Below are 26,979 nucleotides of genomic sequence, written 5' to 3' on the forward strand. Positions count from 1 at the left end.
ACTAGGCATATATCAAGTGTATTGGTGAGGGGTTCAAAATAGCATGCTGCACCTGCCTTGGTTTGGGAACACACCCTGAATTCCCCAGGACGTTAACTTGGAGAAAAAAGGGACCAAAGGCAACTTTGCACTTGAAGAGCCTGCACTTGGGCAGCAAAGATTACTAGATGTTTAAAAAACACAGCAAGAGTAGGACCATTAAGGAACCGGACCTTCAGTGTGACTGCATCTGCTGTGAGCCACTGACAATAAAGTGCAGATTCCTGCAACTACTAACCTATTCAACTAAAAGTTCTTCAAATGAAGTTTGCACATCTACACTATGTGCAAAACCATGGACTTCAGAACCATGTGACCAACCCCAAGTATTGGACCACATATTGAAACCAAAAAATAGTCATAGGCACCCCTCTGCGTGAATGAACAAGGCTAAAGGCCCTGTTATTTGGGAAGGTACCCATTTGAGAGTCCATAGCCACACTTTAGCTCACTGTACCTGTCACAGAAGGGAAATATCCATTTGCAAATCAGTCTTTGGCCCACCCACAAGGGCAGTCCAGCACCAAACTGCTATGGCAATTTTCTTCTGAACAAGAGTACCAACAGCAACTATAGACATGTGTTTCAGCCTTGTTGGGCCTCATCAGTGAGGTGGAGCTGTGCCTCTCTGAGCACAGTGAGCAAGGGTTCCACGTCTGGATGACCCTAGGAAACTTAGGGTGACTATACCCAAGTCCCTTAAATAATCAAAAAATAGTCACATAATGAAACCACCTTGCCTTGATAAAGACCCTAAGGTCGAAACACGTGTTGGCTGTTCTGTTCCTTCACAAATACACCACTGTTTGCATGATTATAATTGTGACCTGTCACAAGGACAGCGCTCACACGGATGTATTGCTACTTGTGTATACTAAATGTGCCGTCACATTGCTGACTAATGAAACAAAGGTGATCATTTCTTGACAAACACTGCAAGCGCAAAGTTGCCTTTGGTTTCTATTTTCTCCAACTTCAATCCTGCCAAGCCATTGCCTTGTGTTCCCCAATACACCATTTCCAACAAGCTATGGAAGGTATGGAAGCTCTGCTCCAACAAGGTACAATTGTGCCAACCCACTGTCCCTGCAATACTCTGATACTGCCTACGAAGAAACCAGGGAAAAAAAGACCATAATTTTATTCAGTACTTGTGCGTGGCAAATGCTGCCATATTACCTTCCTTTCCCATGCTAACCCATCCCGCTACAGTTTTGTCATGCATTTCTTACACCGCCAAATACTTTACGGTTGTAGATTTGTGTTCAGCATTTTCCTCTATACACATATACCAGGAGAGTTCATGCATAAAAGGACACACATTCATTTAATTATATTACTATACTTGCCAGCTTTTCTTTTTTCACCAGAAGTATTTATTTTATTTCTTCTGCTGCAACCCCCTCATAAGGGCCGGGAGATGTGTCAGTGGAGATCTGCCTGCAAGTAAGAAGGGGCTTTGTGCTCTGTTACGTGTGATTGTGTTAGCAATTATTAGCAATTCTGTTTTTAATATTATTGCTGCATACCTACCCTACTCTAAATTCTCCCTGATTGCACACGTTTTCTACTTAGATTAATTATATTACTATACTTGCCGGTTTTTCTTTTTTCGCCAGAAGTATTTCTTTTATTTCTTTCGAGGCAATCCCTGAGAGTCAGCTGACATGCTCCCACGGCTCATGTGTGCTGTGAAAAACGCCAATACAGCGGGTGCACCTAAGGCATGCAGAAAGCCTGCAAAAGGCAAGCCTGTCTGTACCCCTTCGGGACCATGCAGGCCTGCAGGAGTGCACTCCTTGGACCTGTAATTCTATGGTCAAAATGCTGTACTTACCACAGACTAAAATCATGGAACTGCCACCCACTCCCCTGCACTAAATTCCCCAAGGGTTTCACAGTTGGTTTACATCTGGATAGTTCCCTCCCTAGGATGGATTTGTTAAGGTGCATGCTTCTTAATGTTTGGTCAATCATGGCTCACATAGACCACTGCCATGATGTTTTAATGAACCATCTACCAGATTTCATGTGTATTACAGAAACCTGGTTAAATTCCTCATCAGCCCCTGCTATAGTACAGATTCTCCCTGACAATTTTAACATCTTAAGGACTGATCATGCTCCTCCTCGCTATGGGGGTCGGGGGGTATTGATCATCTTTAACTCTATTTTCCCGGGTATGGTACTCCCATTAGAACATAGTATCCATATGGAGGCTTTATGTGTTTGCTTTACTATCTCCTCAAATGTATCTATACATTTTCTTGTGGTCTATCGCCCCCTAGGTTTAGTCTCCCTTTTTGTGATACGTTTTTGGAGCTGGCAGCTGATCTGTAACTCTTACCTTATCATCGCTGGTGATTTTAACATAAAATGTAATGATTTCCTTGACTCTAAAATCCAGAGGTTTTTTCAGTGTATGGAAGAGCTCACTCTCTTTTAGTCTGTATCTGTACCCACTCACTACCTAGGTAACACACTGGATTTGATTTTCTCCCCTGTTACCGATATTTCTGTTTTTCCTGGTCTCCCAAGTGTATGGTCTGTTCACCACTTATTCCTTTCAATTGGATCCTCCCCTCCCCCGGGGCATAGCTAGGCCTTCTGCCGGCCTCAATCGTGACTGGCATTTTGTTTCCATTAGATGCTATATCAAATTTTGTAGAGGCCTCCTGTTTGGATTGAACATCTATAGATGTTGGCACAGTTGCCTATGCTCTGGCCAAAGCTGCAGATTCTCTTGCCCTTCTTGGTACCCCCAAGCCTAAGTCCCGTATTTCTCAGCCTTAGTTTTCTGATCAACTTTGTGTGCTTTGCCTCTCATGCAGACCGGCAGAGTGAAAGCGGCGTAGAAATATGATGTGGCTGATAAAGCTTTATCTAGCTTTCATAAGGCTATATTTATTGCAAAATGCTACTATTTGTCTAAACAGGTGTGGAATTCCATTAATCAGCCCAAGGAGCTGTTTAAAGTTGTTTGCTCTCTATCCCGTCGTCCTTTGGAAGCTGTTCTGCCTTCCCAGGCTTTATGTTCTTTCTGTTCTTCTCTCTCACTTTACTTTGTGGAGAAGATCGCTAAAATCTGTGAAGCCATGGTCATGTCAGGCCATGTCCCTCCTTCTTCTGATTCACTATTGTTCATTCTCCTCCCACTCCATTGTGGCTCGTGTTCCCTGTTTTTACCACCGTCAATATGTTGTCAGCTCTTTCAAAGTTTAAATCTGCGTCCCCAGTTGACCCGATACCTCTATTCATAGTGAAAGAGATATTGCAGCATATTTGCCCTCTGATTACAGCAGTTTTTAATGAAACTTCTTGAAAATCTGGTCGGTCCTCTGCTTAGCTCTTTTCCTGAATGCTCTTCATTATTTTATTGATCTCAATCTGGCATCCTCCCTGGTTGAGGCACGGAAAGTGTGTTGGTCTCTGTAGTTGATGATTTTGCACTTTGGCATGATAAAGGCGGTGTCGGAGCCTTGCTTCTCTTGGATCTTTCCACCACTTTCAACACCATCCTATTAGATTGCCTTGCCAGTGCGGGCCATTTTGGTACTGTCCTCTCCAGGTTTTCATCCTTTCTTGCTGATAGGACTCAGTCTCTTTCCCTGCTCCCTTTCCGTTCCTCCCCATCTTCACTCTCCTGTGGTGTCCCCCAGGGCCCTGCCCTCTCCTCTGTTCTGTTTAATTTCTACATCCAACTGCTCATCAAGCTAATATTTTCCCACAGCTTCATCTTCTATTCCTATGCTGATGACACTCAAATTTCGGTTCACCTAGATATGCCTGTCCAGGATACAGCCACCAGATTTCAGGGGTGTCTCGAAGCCATGGGTAAGTGGATGTCAGACAACTGGCTTAAACTCAAAAGGGTGGTGGTGGGCCCCCTTCCGCAGTGGCTTTCTAGACGTCAGCCTTCTGGCGCTCTTTTCTTGGGCCTTGTCCCTCTCCGTCCCCCTCTGTAAAGGACCTTGGCATAAAAATAACTTTGTCCTTGTCAGCCAAACTTCAGATCAGCACCATTTGTCAGAAAGGATACTTTCAGCTAAAGATCTTGGGAAAAACCTTGCTCTACCTCCAATCCCAATTTCGCTTTCCAGTGGAATCTTCTCTTAACCTATCGACAATGGACTAATGTAACAACTTACTATTGCCGTAGCCTGCATATCTTCTGCAGTGTCTTCAAGTGCTGCAAAGCTCTGCTGCACGTTTGGCCACGTCAAATGCTTTGTCAGCTGCACTGGATTCAGGTAGTGAAACATGTGAAATTGAAGTCATTTTGTTTGGCTTACCGTGCTTTTTATGGTTGCAGAGCTGAATATCTTCAGGCCAAATTCCACCCTTACATCCCAGCCCGGCTTCTGCAGTGAGATAATGCCCAGCTGATTTCCATACATTATTAAAGGGCCTCACCTATTGGAGGCCACTCTTTCTCAGTTGCAGCTGCACGCCTCTGGAACTCTAGCCCTGTCTCATTATGTGCGACTGAGGAATACTTTATGTTCCAGCGACTTCTTAATACTTACATTTATTTGCTTTCCCCTTCTTGCTAGACAGTGCTTAACAATGCCACGATGCATTTATTGGCACCGCGCGCTCTATAAATAACAGTTAAAATAACATAACATAGCTCGTGGCCCTCACATGGTCATGCATTCTGGCATGGGGTAGATCGGCAACCATCTACACCTTAGTAAAGTACTGCTGGCATGACCCTTCACATTCGTTCACCGCTTTAGATAATGATTTAGCAGGCGGTTCAGCTCAATCTGTGGTGGTCAGAGGGTCCCTGGCTCCTAATGAATGCCTTGTGTTGCCAATCCACAGTCACCCATCCCATCTCTTTCCAGTGTGGCGATTCTACAAGATCAAGCCCCAGAGACTGAGAAGGTGACCTGGATGCAGGTTATGTATAGTCGAGGAGCAGACTCCCTGTGGTGCTCCTATCTAGTGCAGAGACTGGGTAGCACCTGGATTGGCGTCTATGGCCCAGCATTACTCTGAACATTGCATAAGATGTAGAAAATTATCTGCACGCCCCATCCCTGAAGGTTGGTACCTGCATCTGCATGTCATATTTGTATTGCTTAGTGCTAGTTGATGTGTTTTCAGGGTGGGTGGAAGCCTATCCATGCAGGAAAGCAGATATGATCACTGTGGCAATGAAACTGTTGGCAGAATGTATACCTCGGTTTGGGCTGCCCCAATGTATAGACAGTTATCGAGGTACTCACTTCACAGGTCGGGTTGTCAGTGAAGTCTCTAATTCTCTAAGGATAGAACAGCAGTTCCATTGCACTTACCACCCACTCTCTAGAATACATGTGCAACGCTCAAACGGCAACCTCAAGCTTAGGTTGTCGAAAGTGTGCAAAGAGACTGGGTTGAAATGACATCCTGCTAGTATTGTGGCCATGGGAAATAACCCACAGCACAGAGTGTCCGCAAACAAAATCCTTACAGGACGCCCAATGAAAATGGAAACTGCTCCACCCACATGCCCCCATTCCCTAAGTTTAACATTAGAGGATGACATATAGATTTAGTGCTGTCACTCATTGATTACATCTGTTTGTTCTCTCCACACACAGGTCTGCAAGACTTGGCCTAAGCCAGTGGTAGGACCATGCGAACCTCTGCAACCAGGACAATGGGTCCTGGTGAACATCCACCAGTGGAAGACATTGCTTCAGCTGAGGTGCTGCAGCCCCTACCAAGTCCTCCTCACCCACAACTCTGTAGTGAATTGTGATGGAATTCCATTGTGGATCCACACATTACACTGCCGGAAGGTCCACGCTCTATCTGCTGACATCACCACAGAGACTGTCGGTCATCCACAGACGGGCCCCTGAATCCCCAGAACAACCAAGCTTCCTCTGCCATGCACCAGCATTACCACGACCCCCAACTCCACCAGTTGTTTCGCCTCCGGCTGAGTGCCAGTGGCACAATCGATCAGTCAATTGGGACCCGACCAAACATTTCCAGAGGGCCAGGAACTGACCCTCACTCAGCCAGTATGTGCACATGATGCACTAGAACGCACAGTTGCTAAGCCTCTTCAACTACTGCTAAAGTTCCTGCAGCAGGCGCTCATAGCCCCAGAAGGAACCACCCCCATTCAAGAAAAACACGGCATCCAGGACTGTGGATTGTTTCAAATTTGTGCAGTAACTGGGATTGACCTTGCTTAGCTTCTAAGCGTCCAGAGGCTGCCCCCCTCATGTCATGTTGCCTAATAAATTAGCACAAGTTACAACACCACTGAGAGCAACATGGCCTGAGGGGGGCGGCCACTTCCTCGCTTTGAAGGTAAGCAGTGTCGGTCCCGGTGACTGCATGGATAGGAGACAGTCCACAGTCCCGGATTCCATGTTTTTTCATAGCTCTAAATATATCAAAACACACTAAGAAAACACATGTGTTCCGTATTTTATTTTTAAACCGTGCTACTGTCAGTCAGTGAGAGCAGTGTGTGATTGATGAACGTCTTTGAGTGATGGTTTGAAAGTGTTATAAAATTGAGAGTAGGCACAGCCAAAGGCCATGGCTAGTGGTTTGGTATTGTTGTGAAATATACAGTTGGCACGGCTGAAGGCCAGGGCCAGATGTGCATAAGAAATCTATGGAATAATGAAACCTTTGAAATTCAATGAAAAACTGTAGTTAATTATCAGTTAACGTAAGAAACGTATTGCAATAAAACCCCTGAAATTCAGCACATTCAGGTATTTCGGACCGGCTTAACTCAGCGTCTTCCCATTGCAAAGCCCAATATGACATGTTTATTAGAAGAGAAGGGATTCACAATGCCATGGAAAATGGCATTATGGGAGAAATAGTATTATAGGTGGGATCAATCAGAGCACACACACATTTTAAAATATATAGTGGGCATGGCCAAAGGCCATGTGTAGTGGTCTAGTAGTTTTTTAAGCATGGCCAAAGGCTAGTAGTGTTTAATATGGACATTTGGCACAGTAGAAGTACATGTCTACTGGTTTGGTACTGATTTAAAAAGTGTAGTGGGCATTGGCCATGGCCAAAGGCTGGTAGTGTTCTAAAATGGACAGTGGGCATGGCCGAAGGCCATGGCTGTGGTCTGGTAGCTGGGTGATTTAAGAAATACAGTGGGCACAGCAGGGGGCTATGGCTAGTGGTTGGGTAGTTTTCTAGAAATGGACAGTGGGCACAGCCGATGGCCATGCCCACTGGCCATGGCTGGTGGTCTGGGACTGATTTAAAAAAATACAGTGGGCATGGCCGGAGACCATGTCTACTGGCCATGGGTGTAACCTATGACCACAATGATGACATCACACTTGACTTCACAGATGACTTCACTGATCACATCACTGGTGACATGAGCTCTCCACTCACCAGCGGCCAGAGTAGAACTCCTTCACATGGACAGTTGTCTTCCGGTTTATGGATGGTCTATCAATCGCAGACCCTGTCCCTGGACAGCCGGTACTGGCTCTATGCAGGACTATGCTTCTCTCCATGACACTGCTGCACCCAGTTCTGCCCCTGCTGTTGGAATTATTGTGTCCTCCATTGACAATTAACTCTTCTACTCCCATTAATCTCACCCTGAGTGGTGGGCTACAACTCCTGGGGCAAAGGGTCTCCTCTATCTCACACTCCATCAGACTTATAATTCAGACATCATCTTTTACCAAACTACTACAAATGAAATCTTCACAAGCAGTGATGTAATGTATGTGTAGCTGTTGACTATTTGTGACAATGTACTCATTGTTATGAACTTTTCTAAAACGCTAACATCACATTTGTAGAATCGTAAGGGTGGTCTTAATATGTGGAAATATCTCCAGTGATCTTATGTCTGATGCCATCAGTTAAATAATCATTGTTGTCATATACAATTGTATTAGTGATGTTATCAGTGATGCCATCCGTGAAGTCATAATTGGTTGTATTAGTGAGGTAACCAAATTCTCAATTCAGAAATGTTTTACCCTGTTTTACTATTTAACAAATCCTTTCTTTGGGTATTTAACTCAGTATTGGGCAGAGTCAGGCTGTATGCCTTTTTCAAGTCTTAATTCAATTATCCCTAGTTCATGTGAACCATTTTATAGTACTGCTATGCGATTTAAAGTATTATGCAATGATTAAGCAATGCTGATTTGTCAAATCAGAACTATGCCATACATGTTAAGGGTTAATGGTCTGTCAGTCAATGTGGTGAGCTTTCTAAATGCTACGATACAATAATGGCACCTGGTACTAAAAGCAGATAGGTTGCACATTACTGCTCAGTATTTTGAATGTGGCTTGTGGTGTGTTGGCTGCATGAGAGTGAAGTGTTGTGTGGGAGTGGTCTGGGGATCGGAGAAGGGAAGTGGGAATTAAGGGGCAAATTAGTTCTCTTTACAAAACAAAAGAGAGGCCGAGAGACAGAAACGCTAATAATGATTTGCGAATCTGTTGATTTGCTTGCTTTAGCAGACGTGGCAAAGAAAACAGGATATGAAGCTGACACCCGCATATCCACAACAAGTGATTAATTACAAAACAGAAAATATATGTACTGAAGGCATTACGCGATACCACACAAAATGTGTTAATGTTAATACTGTGAACAGCTGCATAGTGATATTTTGGTAATGAATCAAGCCGTTTTTCATGACTTAGCTTTCAATTCAACTTTTGCATATTCAGTGATTCTAAAAAGCCTCTGCTTGCAATTGACAGAATTTAATCGCAAGAGGAAATATATTTTTGTTGTTCGATCATGGATATAATAATTATTTATATCACCGCAATTTTAGGAAGCGTTTTAGAATTTCGACCAAAAGAGACTAAGCACCTCTGCTGAGAACGGTCAAGTTCAATTGAATTGAATTGAATGGTTTATTTGTATAGCGCACCGACCCTAAGGTAGCTGGGCACATTGCTTTAGGTACATAACAAGGTCACAGACATGGTGATGATCACAAGATACAGTATAATACAAGTATAAGGAGGTAGCAAGCGTATCAGTTATATGCTACTGGGCACATACGTAACTAAGCACATTGCTTTAAATACATAAACAAGTTACAGAAATGGTGATAAACACAGGGAAGTGGCAGACATATCAGTTATACACAGATCAATACATCAAGGAGAGTAGAGCGAAGGTAATTTACAGTAATTTATAGTGCAGTGAATGCGGGTACATTATTGACTATACAGAAAATGGGCAAACGGTGCAACCAGTTAGAAGTCCTACGTGGAATGCAAAATTATTGACTATCATAAGAGGTGAGACAATTTTCTACCTGAGTCCTGAATAGGGAGAATGAAAGTTCAGCTCTTAGAACTGCAGCTAAGGAGTTCCATAGTTTGTAGGCTATGACTGGGAAGCTACTGCCCCCATATTTTAGTAAGTTAAGAGGCAGTACAGTTGGGCAACTCTAGTGGGCCGGTCTGATTGGCTTTTGGTGAATCTGACAGATATGCTGGCGCTGAATTGGACAGGCTCTTGTGAGTAAGTGTGATAACCTGCTTTTGAATAGTAGAAACTCTTCAAGGCCTAGTACTACATTTTATCTAGGTGTCTTACCAAATGAGAACTCTCGATCACCATATCGGCCTGGTCCCGCCAACAAGGAGAGTATGGCTCAAAAATGTAAAGCAATTCATATTTTACCTAGTGTCCTGATTTTGCATGTATAGATCTTATGATTCCCATTTTTAAGCTTCTATATTTATAAGTACACTTTTTGCTGCACTAGAACTGTATTATACACTCATTTTACCGAGTCTATGTGATCACTGCGCCGCCCATAACTGTGATGGCCGAATTGCTGACGCCAGTTACGGCGCGGCGCAGTGATCATATAGATCATTGTGCCTGCTCCCCGGCCTGATTTTTCCCTTCCCACCCCCCACCCCGCCAACTTACCGTTCACGGCGGCACACACAGCGCACTTCTGTGTGTGCCGACTGCACCCTGCTATCCCTGTGGCATCAGCTCCTCTCACTAACGTGGGTTAGAGCTGACGCTGCATGGTGCTTTTCTTTTTTTTTTCTTTAGTGTCCCCGCTTACCAAAATGGTAAGAGGGGGACACCACTGCAACCCCCGACCCCCGTTACGGCGCCCAAGCAGAGCAGGGGACACCCCCGCAACCCCCGCACTGCCTGGGTGCAGTAAATGTCGCCCTCATTTTGTGCGCCCCTAAAGTCGGATTAACTGCGGGGTTGCACAAATGAGGGTGACATTTTTGTTCGCTTCCCATTTTACCGACTTGGTGCTGTCCCATTACTGCTTTGCTGAGAATCCATTCTGAGACTTATAGTCTACTCCCTTCTTCCCGCCGTGTTCAAGTGATGGAGGCAGAACCAATATGAATGCGTATAATCGGCTGAGAGGCCATCTGCATCTGTATTCGTTTTTTGATTTAGGTTATTTTAACTTCTTTCACTGCTTTCTACACTTGGACGCAAGCACACCCAAAATGTATGATTAGACATTATTTATAAGTGCGCCCATGCAACGCTTGTGCAAGTGTCAGTCCAAAATCAATCTGAGCCCATCAAACTTGTAATGTCACAGAGACCCCAAAACCTGTCCTTTTTCAAAATAAGTATTCACGGTAAAATGCCTTACTTATCATCCTCATCAAAATAATGTATTTCAGACTTTACCTCATGAAACATAGCACAAAGAACACAATTGATAGATTACAAGGATATAGAAACGAGCAAAATAACCATTAGTTATCCAGCACATGTATACCTAAACCAATGTGTTACAGTTCATTTAGTTCAAATTTTTGTGTAGAATTTAGAAGCAGTATAAGTATATTTTTCTCTTTAAAGGTATATTAAAGTAGACTGACAATTTATTTGAAATATTATGATTAATAAAATAATCAATAAAGATACCTTTAATTCTATATAGAGGACATTAATACAACAAATGAAATGCAAAAAGAGCATGCAAAATCAGTTTCAACTTTTTTGACTAAACAGCCTTCAGGTCATTACGATTCCCAACACTATGATATAAAAATGATCCTTGCAATACAGGACCAAGTCAAATAAGGATAACGTCTGGGATGAATATTTAGCTACTTGCAACCATGATTTGACACTTAATAGATTCCTCAACATTTCTGAACTCGCTATATTGTGTTTATTGCATAGAGCGATACATCTGGGATAATATATTGCGCACATGTCAGGACAGGCATGTATCTACATTCATATTCATCAACACTAAATCACTTTTAACATGTCTAGCCCAGGGGATAACATCAATTCTATCACTTCTCCAAATGGTCCTAACAACAGATTGAGTAAAAATAGCTTTAGAATTATGGAAAATTCGTAGGGACCAATATGTTGGATCAGCATTATAAAGATCCTCTGTAAAAGTCAGGTCTACCTCTTTATGGGATGCAGAAGTAGGAGACAATCGGGAGATACCAAATACCCTTTTCAAAATAAATTCTGGTGAGATTTTAATGAAGATCATTTTTTTATTTAAACCCCAGATATCTGCAACATACAATGCTATTGATTTAACCTTGTCTTCATAACCATTAACTTTGTATTTAACAGGCTGAGGTGTTCAAGTCAGTGCAAAACTGATGAGTACACTAATCACGCGTTGCATTCAACAAGTTGACTTTAGACGTGTTTGAAATTTGACAGGGGTTGTGAAAATCACACGCACAGCTAATCAAATTCATCCTGGACAATGCATACACTCCGATAAATAAATACCTTTTATTAGATTGAATATGATTATTGTTTATTTTTTGAGTTGCTAGAGAAACCATTATTCGTCATATAGTTATTGTACTTATCTAATAGAATTTGGAAAGATCAAGGAGTCCTTGGAGGTCTACTAGCGCCATGGCTGCCTCCAAACTCGGGTCCGGGTCTGTGGTGTCGTAATGGGGATTTACCGGGACATTCCAACCTATGCGGACCCGGTAAATCCCCATTTCGAAAACCATTTCTCATTCCCATTTGAGCCCCCATTGGGCTCAATGGGAATGGGGAAGGAGCTAATAACGGGCTCGCAAATTTCAGGCCCGTTATTAGCTCCATGGTTCCTTAACAGGTCCCGCTAAGGCAGGTTGGTAAAACCAGCCGGTCCTGGTGGGACCCGCTAAGGGACCTCGTAATAGGGCGGTCGGGGGTTAACGGCACCATCATCCTTACCGGTGCCGTTAACCCCCTACCGCCAGGGTCAGAATGACCCCCCTTGTCAGTAATAAACAGATGTCAGAGTAAGACGATATAGGTAATTCACTATTTGCAATTTCTGGGCAATCTACTATAGCCTCACTTAAAAATGTATATAGTGAGTTCATATGTAATTTAAATAGTATTGGGCCATTATGCACCCTGGTCGAACTCTTTTAGTTACAGGAAAAGCCGTGATGACAAAGTAATTTGGACAGTAAGACACAAGGGTAGGGTTTTTACTAAGGATCGTAACCAAAATATTTTGTAAACCACTAGGACAAGCCCATATTCTATAATATGGTCCTTAAACGGAGCAACCAAGAGATTCAAGAGCTATTGTTAGGTCCATGAATGCAGCATGCAACAGCTCCTGTTTTAAGTATAAGCACTTAGTGATCAACAAATACAAGTTTAAGTGCTGATTTTCAGTTATAAAGCCAAAGTGGATAGATGCAAGGATATTATCATTATTTACCCAGTCCATTATTCTTCCTCATTATACCATAGCAACCAACCAGTTTAAAGGAGAAACTTAAAGTGATGTAGTGCAATAAATAATAGGTTCTTGTCTATTAGCTGTCTAGAAAACTGAAAATGTCACCACATTTAACCAAGATTCAGGAAACAACTGGCCTAAATCGTTGAATTGAAAACATTGCATAAAAGATGCACCCAGACACATCTTATAAAAACCAGCAGGAATTATGTCCTTATCAGGGCATTTGTTACTTTTTGAGAAAGTGAGGTCATCTCCTCTTCTTGAATAGTAAACTGCGGATATGTTCAAGAGGTTTGACCTGGTTAAAAACATCATCACTTCTTAATACTAGTATGCGACTTAAACGACTAATAGATACAAAGAGGTCTGTTGATTTACATGCAATAGGAAGGTACTTGCTCTTTACATTATACACACAAGAAAAGTGCTGCATCCAACTGAATAGTTGGTTTCTAGTTTATTTAGAATATCATCATTTGGACAATGAGTAACCATCTCCCAAAAGTGCCTGGTATCATAAGTTGATATTGGTAAACCAAGCTCTGCCCATTCTTTTGTTATAAGTGTTATTTCCCTGCTAGACACACACTATTTTACTCCCTTCTTTTCTCAGATATTAGAGAACTGGAAGGAGTGGTTGCTTGCTGTTGGTCAGGTTAAAAGCACATTACAAAAGATGTCTGAACCCATATGATAGACAACCTAGTACACCCTGACCCGCCATGTTCATGTACTAGTGGGCATTCATTTGTTTTACATAAATGGGTAGTAGTAAAAAATCTTGGCCATTTTGATGCAATTTTAACTCCATTTTCCTCATATGGAAAATGGTACTACAGTTCCATTCAAGTTGCTTGACAATCACTAGATGGTAGCAAATAGTGTTATTCTATGGCACATGGAAATTACACTTTGAAACAAAATGCAACTCATTTTGGGTATATATGGCTACCATATCATGCCATGTGGAATGGGCAATTGACTTGGAAGAATTCCACGCAGACCCCTTCACACAGTTAGAATTATACAGTTCTCATGGCCCTTGGCAAACCAATCCCCAAAAAGATCTGAAAGACTTTGATGGATACATTCCAATGCAACCCTTGTGGAATTCCAGTACACATTTACCATTAACACAGAAACATGCGTTGAAATGGAGGTAAGCGTAACTGCCACAAACCACTTGTTCGAGTGGAATAGTTCAAAACCAGATTTCGATTGGAATCAACCACCACTACCAAGCCCCCTCTCGGTCACCATATATCAGCTCCAGTTGCAGAACTGGTAAAAGTGAGGTAGCCTTCCAAATTTCAATGTCCATACAAATCTTAAAACCGCTATCCTCCATCGGATTTTCCATACATTCTAATAGATTTGCCATACCACAAATCTTCCACGTTTCAACATTAATCCTGGTAATGCTTGGATTGACGCAGACCCTTACTGATCACCTCAAAGGCTTTAAGGGCAAAGCCCACTGAGGACCAATCTTGCCCTGATTGCAATAGAGTGGAGACCAAAGCAACAGAATCCGGAAGAGAAGTAGTAGAATTTGAAGTGGGGGCCAATGGTACCTGCGCTAATACATAACTTTGCTTACGATGATATAAGAGCATTTAATTCATTCCACAATATCGAAAGATTTGCCCTCTGCTCCCATACTTACTCCCAGCTGGGGAGCAGGTGTAAGTGGATCTAGGTCACCTGGCCTAAGCCCCACCCACCTGGTGCCTTCCTGGTTGCCGCTCCTGTTCACCACTTAGCAAGCCCCGCCCACCTGGTTCCTTCCTGCTTGAAGTTCTTTTCCCTACTTACAGAGTCCTCCAGCCTTTTTTCCTTTGCAGCTGGGGAGCAGGTGTAAGTGGATCTAGGTCACCTGGCCTAAGTCCCGCCCACCTGGTGCCTTCCTAGTTGCCAATCTTTTCCCTACTTAAGGATTCCTCCACCCTCTTTTCATTTGCGGCTGGGGAGCAGGTGTAAGTGGATCTAGGTCACCTGACCTAAGCCCTGCCCACCTGTGCCTTCCTGGTTGCCGCTCTTTTTCACCACGTAGCAAGCCCTTCCCACCTGGTGCCTTCCTGCTTGCCGCTCTTTTCCCTACTTAGGGATGTCCTCCAGCCTCTTTTCCTTTGGAGCCGGGGAGCAGGTGCAAGTGGATCTAGGGCACCTGGCCTAAACCCTGCCCACCTGGTGCCTTCCTGGTTGCTGCTCTTTTTCACTACTTAGCAAGCCCCTCCCACCTGGTGCCTTCCTTCTTGCCGCTCTTTTCCCTACTTAAGGAGTCCTACATCCTCTTTTCCTTTGCAGCTGGGGAGCAGGTGTAAGTGGATCTAGGTCACCAGACCTAACCCCCACCCACCTGGTGCCTTCCTGGTTGCAGCTCTTTTTCATCACTTTGCAAGCTCCGCCTACCTGGTGCCTTCCTGCTTGCCGCTCTTTTCCCTACATAAGGAGTCCTCCAGCTTCTTTTCCTTTGCAGCTGGGGAGCAGGTGTAAGTGGATCTAGGTCACCAGGCCTAAGCCCTGCCCACCTGGTGTCTTCCTGGTTGCCGCTCTTTTTCACCACTTAGCAAGCCCCGCCCACCTGGTGCCTTCCTGCTTGCCACTCTTTTCCCTACTTAAGGAGTCCTCCAGCCTATTTTCCTTTGAGGCTGGGGAGCAGGTATATGTGGGTCTAGGTCACCTAGCTTAAGCCCTGCCTACCTGATGCCTTCCTGGTTGCCACTCTTTTTCCCCGCTTCGCAAGCCCTTCCCACCTGGTGCCTTCCTGCTTGCCGCTCTTTTCCCTACTTATGGAGTCCTCCAGCTTCTTTTCATTTGCAGCTGGGGAGCAGGTGTAAGTGGATCTAGGTCACCTGGCCTAATCCCGCCCACCCGGTGCCTTCCTGGTTACCGCTCTTTTTCACCACTTAGCAAGCCCCGTCCACCTGATGCCTTCCTGCTTGCCTCTCTTTTCCCTACCTAAGGAGTCCTCCAGCCTCTTTTCCTTTGTGGCTGGGGAGCAGGTGTAAGTGGATCTAGGTCACCTGGCCTAAGCCCTGCCCACCTGGTGCCTTCCTGGTTGCCGCTCTTGTTCACCACTTAGCAAGCCCTGCCCACCTGTTGGCTTCCTGCTTGCCACTTTTTTCCCTACTTACAGGGTCCTCCAGCCTCTTTTCCTTTGCAGCTGGGGAGCAGGTGTAAGCAGATCTCGATCACCAGGCCTAAGCCCTGCCCACCTGGTGTCTTTCCGGTTGCCGCTCTTTTTCACCACTTAGCAAGCCCCGCCCACCTGGTGCCTTCCTGCTTGCCACACTTTTCCCTACTTAAAGAGTCCTCCAGCCTATTTTCCTTTGAGTCTGGGGAGCAGGTATATGTGGGTCTAGGTCACCTAGCCTAAGCCCTGCCCACCTGATGCCTTCCTGGTTGCCACTCTTTTTTACCACTTAGTAAGCCCTTCCCACCTGGTGCCTTCCTGCTTGCCGCTCTTTTCCCTACTTACGGAGTCCTCCAGCTTCTTTTCATTTGCAGCTGGGGAGCAGGTGTAAGTGGATCTAGGTCACCTGGCCTAATCCTGCCCACCTGGTGCCTTCCTGGTTGCCGCTCTTTTTCACCACTTAGCAAGCCCCGTCCACCTGGTGCCTTCCTGCTTGCCGCTCTTTTCCCTACCTAAGGAGTCCTCCAGCCTCTTTTCCTTTGTGGCTGGGGAGCAGGTGTAAGTGGATCTAGGTCACCTGGCCTAAGCCCTGCCCACCTGGTGCCTTCCTGGTTGCCGCTCTTGTTCACCACTTAGCAAGCTCTGCCCACCTGTTGGCTTCCTGCTTGCCGCTTTTTTCCCTACTTAAGGAGTCCTCCAGCCTCTTTTCCTTTGAGGCTGGGGAGCAGGTGTATGTGGGTCTAGGTCACCTGGCCTAAGCCCTGCCCACCTGATGCCTTCCTGGTTGCCGCTCCTTTTCACCACTTAGCAAGCCCCTCCCACCTGGTGCCTTCCTGCTTGAAGTTCTTTTCCCTACTTACGGAGTCCTCCAGCTTCTTTTCATTTGCAGCTGGGGAGCAGGTGTAAGTGGATCTAGGTCACCTGGCCTAAATCCCGCCAACCTGGTGCCTTCCTGGTTGCCGCTCTTTTTCAACACTTAGCAAGCCCCGCCCACCTGGTGCCTTCCTGCTTGCCACTCTTTTCCCTACTTAAGGAGTCCTCCAGCCTATTTTCCTTTGAGGCTGGGGAGCAGGTATATGTGGGTCTAGGTCACCTAGCTTAAGCCCTGCCCACCTGATGCCTTCCTGGTTGCCACTCTTTTTCACCGCTTCGCAAGCCCTTCCCACCTGGTGCCTTCCTGCTTGCTGCTCTTTTCCCTACTTATGGAGTCCTCCAGCTTCTTTTCATTTGCAGCTGGGGAGCAGGTGTAAGTGGATCTAGGTCACCTGGCCTAATCCCGCCCACCTGGTGCCTTCCTGGTTGCCGCTCTTTTTCACCACTTAGCAAGCCCCGTCCACCTGGTGCCTTCCGGCTTGCCGCTCTTTTCCCTACCTAAGGAGTCCTCCAGCCTCTTTTCCTTTGTGGCTGGGGAGCAGCTGTAAGTGGATCTAGGTCACCAGGCCTAAGCCCTGCCCACCTGGTGTCTTCCTGGTTGCCGCTCTTTTTCACCACTTAGCAAGCCCCGCCCACCTGGTGCCTTCCTGCTTGCCACTCTTTTCCCTACTTAAGGAGTCCTCCAGCCTATTTTCCTTTGAGGCTGGGGAGCAGGTATATGTGGGTCTAGGTCACCTAGCTTAAGCCCTGCCTACCTGATGCCTTCCTGGTTGCCACTCTTTTTCCCCGCTTCGCAAGCCCTTCCCACCTGGTGCCTTCCTGCTTGCCGCTCTTTTCCCTACTTATGGAGTCCTCCAGCTTCTTTTCATTTGCAGCTGGGGAGCAGGTGTAAGTGGATCTAGGTCACCTGGCCTAATCCCGCCCACCCGGTGCCTTCCTGGTTACCGCTCTTTTTCACCACTTAGCAAGCCCCGTCCACCTGATGCCTTCCTGCTTGCCTCTCTTTTCCCTACCTAAGGAGTCCTCCAGCCTCTTTTCCTTTGTGGCTGGGGAGCAGGTGTAAGTGGATCTAGGTCACCTGGCCTAAGCCCTGCCCACCTGGTGCCTTCCTGGTTGCCGCTCTTGTTCACCACTTAGCAAGCCCTGCCCACCTGTTGGCTTCCTGCTTGCCACTTTTTTCCCTACTTACAGGGTCCTCCAGCCTCTTTTCCTTTGCAGCTGGGGAGCAGGTGTAAGCAGATCTCGATCACCAGGCCTAAGCCCTGCCCACCTGGTGTCTTTCCGGTTGCCGCTCTTTTTCACCACTTAGCAAGCCCCGCCCACCTGGTGCCTTCCTGCTTGCCACACTTTTCCCTACTTAAAGAGTCCTCCAGCCTATTTTCCTTTGAGTCTGGGGAGCAGGTATATGTGGGTCTAGGTCACCTAGCCTAAGCCCTGCCCACCTGATGCCTTCCTGGTTGCCACTCTTTTTTACCACTTAGTAAGCCCTTCCCACCTGGTGCCTTCCTGCTTGCCGCTCTTTTCCCTACTTACGGAGTCCTCCAGCTTCTTTTCATTTGCAGCTGGGGAGCAGGTGTAAGTGGATCTAGGTCACCTGGCCTAATCCTGCCCACCTGGTGCCTTCCTGGTTGCCGCTCTTTTTCACCACTTAGCAAGCCCCGTCCACCTGGTGCCTTCCTGCTTGCCGCTCTTTTCCCTACCTAAGGAGTCCTCCAGCCTCTTTTCCTTTGTGGCTGGGGAGCAGGTGTAAGTGGATCTAGGTCACCTGGCCTAAGCCCTGCCCACCTGGTGCCTTCCTGGTTGCCGCTCTTGTTCACCACTTAGCAAGCTCTGCCCACCTGTTGGCTTCCTGCTTGCCGCTTTTTTCCCTACTTAAGGAGTCCTCCAGCCTCTTTTCCTTTGAGGCTGGGGAGCAGGTGTATGTGGGTCTAGGTCACCTGGCCTAAGCCCTGCCCACCTGATGCCTTCCTGGTTGCCGCTCCTTTTCACCACTTAGCAAGCCCCTCCCACCTGGTGCCTTCCTGCTTGAAGTTCTTTTCCCTACTTACGGAGTCCTCCAGCTTCTTTTCATTTGCAGCTGGGGAGCAGGTGTAAGTGGATCTAGGTCACCTGGCCTAAATCCCGCCAACCTGGTGCCTTCCTGGTTGCCGCTCTTTTTCAACACTTAGCAAGCCCCGCCCACCTGGTGCCTTCCTGCTTGCCACTCTTTTCCCTACTTAAGGAGTCCTCCAGCCTATTTTCCTTTGAGGCTGGGGAGCAGGTATATGTGGGTCTAGGTCACCTAGCTTAAGCCCTGCCCACCTGATGCCTTCCTGGTTGCCACTCTTTTTCACCGCTTCGCAAGCCCTTCCCACCTGGTGCCTTCCTGCTTGCTGCTCTTTTCCCTACTTATGGAGTCCTCCAGCTTCTTTTCATTTGCAGCTGGGGAGCAGGTGTAAGTGGATCTAGGTCACCTGGCCTAATCCCGCCCACCTGGTGCCTTCCTGGTTGCCGCTCTTTTTCACCACTTAGCAAGCCCCGTCCACCTGGTGCCTTCCGGCTTGCCGCTCTTTTCCCTACCTAAGGAGTCCTCCAGCCTCTTTTCCTTTGTGGCTGGGGAGCAGCTGTAAGTGGATCTAGGTCACCTGGCCTAAGCCCTGCCCACCTGGTGCCTTCCTGGTTGCCGCTCTTGTTCACCACTTAGAAAGCCCTGCCCACCTGTTGGCTTCCTGCTTGCCACTTTTTTCCCTACTTACAGAGTCCTCCAGCCTCTTTTCCTTTGCAACTGGGGAGCAGGTGTAAGCGGATCTCGATCACCAGGCCTAAGCCCTGCCCACCTGGTGTCTTCCTGGTTGCCGCTCTTTTTCACCACTTAGCAAGCCCCGCCCACCTGGTGCCTTCCTGCTTGCCACTCTTTTCCCTACTTAAGGAGTCCTCCAGCCTATTTCCCTTTGAGGATGGGGAGCAGGTATATGTGGGTCTAGGTCACCTAGCCTAAGCCCTGCCCACCTGATGCCTTCCTGGTTGCCACTCTTTGTTACCACTTAGTAAGCCCTTCCCACCTGGTGCCTTCCTGCTTGCCGCTCTTTTCCCTACTTACGGAGTCCTCCAGCTTCTTTTCATTTGCAGCTGGGGAGCAGGTGTAAGTGGATCTAGGTCACCTGGCCTAATCCTGCCCACCTGGTGCCTTCCTGCTTGCCACTCTTTTCCCTACTTAAAGAGTCCTCCAGCCTATTTTCCTTTGAGTCTGGGGAGCAGGTATATGTGGGTCTAGGTCACCTAGCCTAAGCCCTGCCCACCTGATGCCTTCCTGGTTGCCACTCTTTTTTACCACTTAGTAAGCCCTTCCCACCTGGTGCCTTCCTGCTTGCCGCTCTTTTCCCTACTTACGGAGTCCTCCAGCTTCTTTTCATTTGCAGCTGGGGAGCAGGTGTAAGTGGATCTAGGTCACCTGGCCTAATCCTGCCCACCTGGTGCCTTCCTGGTTGCCGCTCTTTTTCACCACTTAGCAAGCCCCATCCACCTGGTGCCTTCCTGCTTGCCGCTCTTTTCCCTACCTAAGGAGTCCTCCAGCCTCTTTTCCTTTGTGGCTGGGGAGCAGGTGTAAGTGGATCTAGGTCACCTGGCCTAAGCCCTGCCCACCTGGTGCTTTCCTGGTTGCCGCTCTTGTTCACCACTTAGCAAGCTCTGCCCACCTGTTGGCTTCCTGCTTGCCGCTTTTTTCCCTACTTAAGGAGTCCTCCAGCCTCTTTTCCTTTGAGGCTGGGGAGCAGGTGTATGTGGGTCTAGGTCACCTGGCATAAGCCCTGCCCACCTGATGCCTTCCTGGTTGCCGCTCTTTTTCATCACTTAGCAAGCCCCTCCCACCTGGTGCCTTCCTGCTTGAAGTTCTTTTCCCTACTTACGGAGTCCTCCAGCTTCTTTTCATTTGCAGCTGGGGAGCAGGTGTAAGTGGATCTAGGTCACCTGGCCTAAATCCCGACAACCTGGTGTCTTCCTGGTTGCCGCTCTTTTTCACCACTTAGCAAGCCCCGCCCACCTGGTGCCTTCCTGCTTGCCACTCTTTTCCCTACTTAAGGAGTCCTCCAGCCTATTTTCCTTTGAGGCTGGGGAGCAGGTATATGTGGGTCTAGGTCACCTAGCTTAAGCCCTGCCCACCTGATGCCTTCCTGGTTGCCACTCTTTTTCACCGCTTCGCAAGCCCTTCCCACCTGGTGCCTTCCTGCTTGCCGCTCTTTTCCCTACTTATGGAGTCCTCCAGCTTCTTTTCATTTGCAGCTGGGGAGCAGGTGGAAGTGGATCTAGGTCACCTGGCCTAATCCCGCCCACCTGGTGCCTTCCTGGTTGCCGCTCTTTTTCACCACTTAGCAAGCCCCGTCCACCTGGTGCCTTCCTGCTTGCCGCTCTTTTCCCTACCTAAGGAGTCCTCCAGCCTCTTTTCCTTTGTGGCTGGGGAGCAGGTGTAAGTGGATCTAGGTCACCTGGCCTAAGCCCTGCCCACCTGGTGCCTTCCTGGTTGCCGCTCTTGTTCACCACTTAGCAAGCCCTGCCCACCTGTTGGCTTCCTGCTTGCCACTTTTTTCCCTACTTACAGAGTCCTCCAGCCTCTTTTCCTTTGCAACTGGGGAGCAGGTGTAAGCGGATCTCGATCACCAGGCCTAAGCCCTGCCCACCTGGTATCTTCCTGGTTGCCGCTCTTTTTCACCACTTAGCAAGCCCCGCCCACCTGGTGCCTTCCTGCTTGCCACTCTTTTCCCTACTTAAGGAGTCCTCCAGCCTATTTCCCTTTGAGGATGGGGAGCAGGTATATGTGGGTCTAGGTCACCTAGCCTAAGCCCTGCCCACCTGATGCCTTCCTGGTTGCCACTCTTTTTTACCACTTAGTAAGCCCTTCCCACCTGGTGCCTTCCTGCTTGCCGCTCTTTTCCCTACTTACGGAGTCCTCCAGCTTCTTTTCATTTGCAGCTGGGGAGCAGGTGTAAGTGGATCTAGGTCACCTGCCCTAATCCTGCCCACCTGGTGCCTTCCTGGTTGCCGCTCTTTTTCACCACTTAGCAAGCCCCGTCCACCTGGTGCCTTCCTGCTTGCCGCTCTTTTCCCTACCTAAGGAGTCCTCGAGCCTCTTTTCCTTTGTGGCTGGGGAGCAGGTGTAAGTGGATCTAGGTCACCTGGCCTAAGCCCTGCCCACCTGGTGCCTTCCTGGTTGCCGCTCTTGTTCACCACTTGGCAAGCTCTGCCCACCTGTTGGCTTCCTGCTTGCCGCTTTTTTCCCTACTTAAGGAGTCCTCCAGCCTCTTTTCCTTTGAGGCTGGGGAGCAGGTGTATGTGGGTCTAGGTCACCTGGCCTAAGCCCTGCCCACCTGATGCCTTCCTGGTTGCCGCTCTTTTTCACCACTTAGCAAGCCCCTCCCACCTGGTGCCTTCCTGCTTGAAGTTCTTTTCCCTACTTACAGGGAAGTAGGGAAAAGATTGCTTCTTTTCATTTGCAGCTGGGGAGCAGGTGTAAGTGGATCTAGGTCACCTGGCCTAAGTCCCGCCAACCTGGTGCCTTCCTGGTTGCTGCTCTTTTTCAACACTTAGCAAGCCCCGTCCACCTGGTGCCTTCCGGCTTGTCGCTCTTCCTCCAGCCTCTTTTCATTTGCAGCTGGGGAGCAGGTGTAAGTGGATCTAGGTCACCTGGCCTAAGTCCCGCCAACCTGGTGCCTTCCTGTTTGCCGCTCTTTTTCACCACTTAGTAAGACCCGCCCACCTGGTGCCTTCCTGCTTGCCGCTCTTTTCCCTACTTATTGAGTCCTCCTGCCTCTTTTCCTTTGCAGCTGGGGATCAGGTGTAAGTGGATCTAGGTCACCTGGCCCTTGCCCCAAACACCTGGTGTCTTCCTGGTTGTCGCTCTTTTTAACCACTTAGCAAGCCCAGCCCACCTGTTGGCTTCCTGCTTGCCGCTTTTTTCCCTACTTACAGAGTCCTCCAGCCTCTTTTCCTTTGCAGCTGGGGAGCAGGTGTAAGTGGATCTCAATCACCAGGCCTAAACCCTGCCCACCTGGTTTCTTCCTGGTTGCCGCTCTTTTTCACCACTTAGCAAGCCCCGCCCACCTGGTGCCTTCCTGCTTGCCACTCTTTTCCCTACTTAAGGAGTCCTCCAGCCTATTTTCCTTTGAGGCTGGGGAGCTGGTATATGTGGGTCTAGGTCACCTAGCCTAAGCCCTGCCCACCTGGTGCCTTCCTGGTTGCCACTCTTTTTCACCACTTAGCAAGCCCTTCCCAGCTGGTGCCTTCCTGCTTGCCGCTCTTTTCCCTACTTACGGAGTCCTCCAGCTTCTTTTCTTTTGCAGCTGAGGAGCAGGTGTAAGTGAATCTAGGTCACCTAGTCTAATCCCGCCCACCTGGTGCCTTCCTGGTTGCCGCTCTTTTTCACCACTTAGTAAGCCCCGCCTACCTGGTGCCTTCCTGCTTGCCGCTCTTTTCCCTACTTATTGAGTCCTCCAGCCTCTTTTCCTTTGCAGCTGGGGAGCAGGTGTAAGTGGATCTAGGTCACCTGGCCTAAGCCCCGCCCACCTGGTGCCTTCCTGGATTCCACTCTTTTTCACCACTTAGCAAGCCCCACCCACCTGGTGCCTTCCTGCTTTCCGCTCTTTTCCCTACTTAAGGAGTCCTCCTGCCTCTTTTCCTTTGCAGCTGTGGAGCAGGTGTAAGTGGATCTAGGTCACCTGGCCCTTGCCCCAAACACCTGGTGTCTTCCTGGTTGCCGCTCTTTTTCACCACTTATCAAGCCCAGCCCACCTGTTGGCTTCCTGCTTGCCGCTTTTTTCCCTACTTACAGAGTCCTCCAGCCTCTTTTCCTTTGCAGCTGGGGAGCAGGTGTAAGCGGATCTTGATCACCAGGCCTAAGCCCTGCCCACCTGGTGTCTTCCTGGTTGCTGCACTTTTTCACCACTTAGCAAGCCCCGCCCACCTGGTGCCTTCCTGCTTGCCACTCTTTTCCCTACTTAAGGAGTCCTCCAGCCTATTTTCCTTTGAGGCTGGGGAGCAGGTATATGTGGGTCTAGGTCACCTAGCCTAAGCCCTGCCCACCTGATGCCTTCCTGGTTGCCACTCTTTTTCACCACTTAGCAAGCCCTTCCCAGCTGGTAGCTTCCTGCTTGCCGCTCTTTTCCCAACTTACGGAGTCCTCCAGCTTCTTTTCATTTGCAGCTGGGGAGCAGGTGTAAGTGGATCTAGGTCACCTGGTCTAATCCCGCCCACCTGGTGCCTTCCTGGTTTCCGCTCTTTTTGACCACTTAGCAAGCCCCGTCCACCTGGTGCCTTCCTGCTTGCCGCTCTTTTCCCTACCTAAGGAGTCCTCCAGCCTCTTTTCCTTTGTGGCTGGGGAGCAGGTGTAAGTGGATCTAGGTCACCTGGCCTAAGCCCTGCCCACCTGGTGCCTTCCTTGTTGCCGCTGTTGTTCACCACTTAGCAAGCCCTGCCCACCTGTTGGCTTCCTGCTTGCCGCTTTTTTCCCTACTTAAGGAGTCCTCCAGCCTCTTTTCCTTTGAGGCTGGGGAGCAGGTGTATGTGGGTCTAGGTCACCTGGCCTAAGTCTTGCCCACCTGATGCCTTCCTGGTTGCCGCTCTTTTTCACCACTTAGCAAGCCCCTCCCACCTGGTGCCTTCCTGCTTGAAGTTCTTTTCCCTACTTACGGAGTCCTCCAGCTTCTTTTCCTTTGCAGCTGGGGAGCAGGTGTAAGTGGATCTAGGTCACCTGGCCTAAGTCCCGCCAACCTGGTGCCTTCCTGGTTGCCGCTCTTTTTCACCACTTAGCAAGCCCCGTCCACCTGGTGCCTTCCTGCTTGTCACTCTTCCACCAGCCTCTTTTCCTTGCGGCTGGGGAGCAGGTGTAAGTGGATCTAGGTCACCTGGCCTAAGCCCCGCCAACTGGTACCTTCCTAGTTGCCGCTCTTTTTCACCACTTAGCAAGCCCTGCCCACCCGTTGGCTTCCTGCTTGCCGCTTTTTCCCTACTTAAGGAGTCCTCCAGCCTCTTTTCCTTTGAGACTGTGGAACAGGTGTATGTGGTTCTAGGTCACCTAGCCTAAGTCTTGCCCACCTGATGCCTTCCTGGTTTCCGCTCTTTTTCACCACTTAGCAAGCCCCGTCCACCTGGTGCCTTCCTGCTTGCCGCTCTTTTCCCTACCTAAGGAGTCCTCCAGCCTCTTTTCCTTTGTGGCTGGGGAGCAGGTGTAAGTGGATCTAGGTAACCTGGCCTAAGCCCTGCCCACCTGGTGCCTTCCTGGTTGCCGCTGTTGTTCACCACTTAGCAAGCCCTGCCCACCTGTTGGCTTCCTGCTTGCCGCTTTTTTCCCTACTTAAGGAGTCCTCCAGCCTCTTTTCCTTTGAGGCTAGGGAGCAGGTGTATGTGGGTCTAGGTCACCTGGCCTAAGTCTTGCCCACCTGATGCCTTCCTGGTTGCCGCTCTTTTTCACCACTTAGCAAGCCCCTCCCACCTGGTGCCTTCCTGCTTGAAGTTCTTTTCCCTACTTACGGAGTCCTCCAGCTTCTTTTCCTTTGCAGCTGGGGAGCAGGTGTAAGTGGATCTAGGTCACCTGGCCTAAGTCCCGCCAACCTGGTGCCTTCCTGGTTGCCGCTCTTTTTCACCACTTAGCAAGCCCCGTCCACCTGGTGCCTTCCTGCTTGCCGCTCTTTTCCCTACCTAAGGAGTCCTCCAGCCTCTTTTCCTTTGTGGCTGGGGAGCAGGTGTAAGTGGATCTAGGTCACCTGGCCTAAGCCCTGCCCACCTGGTGCCTTCCTGGTTGCCGCTGTTGTTCACCACTTAGCAAGCCCTGCCCACCTGTTGGCTTCCTGCTTGCCGCTTTTTTCCCTACTTAAGGAGTCCTCCAGCCTCTTTTCCTTTGAGGCTGGGGAGCAGGTGTATGTGGGTCTAGGTCACCTGGCCTAAGTCTTGCCCACCTGATGCCTTCCTGGTTGCCGCTCTTTTTCACCACTTAGCAAGCCCCTCCCACCTGGTGCCTTCCTGCTTGAAGTTCTTTTCCCTACTTACGGAGTCCTCCAGCTTCTTTTCCTTTGCAGCTGGGGAGCAGGTGTAAGTGGATCTAGGTCACCTGGCCTAAGCCCCGCCAACTGGTACCTTCCTAGTTGCCGCTCTTTTTCACCACTTAGCAAGCCCTGCCCACCCGTTGGCTTCCTGCTTGCCGCTTTTTCCCTACTTAAGGAGTCCTCCAGCCTCTTTTCCTTTGAGACTGTGGAACAGGTGTATGTGGTTCTAGGTCACCTAGCCTAAGTCTTGCCCACCTGATGCCTTCCTGGTTTCCGCTCTTTTTCACCACTTAGCAAGCCCCGTCCACCTGGTGCCTTCCTGCTTGCCGCTCTTTTCCCTACCTAAGGAGTCCTCCAGCCTCTTTTCCTTTGTGGCTGGGGAGCAGGTGTAAGTGGATCTAGGTCACCTGGCCTAAGCCCTGCCCACCTGGTGCCTTCCTGGTTGCCGCTGTTGTTCACCACTTAGCAAGCCCTGCCCACCTGTTGGCTTCCTGCTTGCCGCTTTTTTCCCTACTTAAGGAGTCCTCCAGCCTCTTTTCCTTTGAGGCTGGGGAGCAGGTGTATGTGGGTCTAGGTCACCTGGCCTAAGTCTTGCCCACCTGATGCCTTCCTGGTTGCCGCTCTTTTTCACCACTTAGCAAGCCCCTCCCACCTGGTGCCTTCCTGCTTGAAGTTCTTTTCCCTACTTACGGAGTCCTCCAGCTTCTTTTCCTTTGCAGCTGGGGAGCAGGTGTAAGTGGATCTAGGTCACCTGGCCTAAGTCCCGCCAACCTGGTGCCTTCCTGGTTGCCGCTCTTTTTCACCACTTAGCAAGCCCCGTCCACCTGGTGCCTTCCTGCTTGTCACTCTTCCTCCAGCCTCTTTTCCTTGCGGCTGGGGAGCAGGTGTAAGTGGATCTAGGTCACCTGGCCTAAGCCCCACCAACTGGTACCTTCCTAGTTGCCGCTCTTTTTCACCACTTAGCAAGCCCTGCCCACCCGTTGGCTTCCTGCTTGCCGCTTTTTCCCTACTTAAGGAGTCCTCCAGCCTCTTTTCCTTTGAGACTGTGGAACAGACGTATGTGGTTCTAGGTCACCTAGCCTAAGCCCTTCCTACCTGGTGCCTTCCTACTTGCCGCTCTTTTCCCTACTTAAGGAGTTCTCCTGCCACTTTTCCTTTGCAGCTGGGGAGCAGGTGTAAGTGGATCTAGGTCACCTGGCCTAAGCCC

Source organism: Ambystoma mexicanum, chromosome 5p (assembly GCF_040938575.1).
Source record: "Ambystoma mexicanum isolate Mex_15411 chromosome 5p, UKY_AmexF1_1, whole genome shotgun sequence".
Lineage (NCBI taxonomy): Eukaryota > Metazoa > Chordata > Amphibia > Caudata > Ambystomatidae > Ambystoma > Ambystoma mexicanum.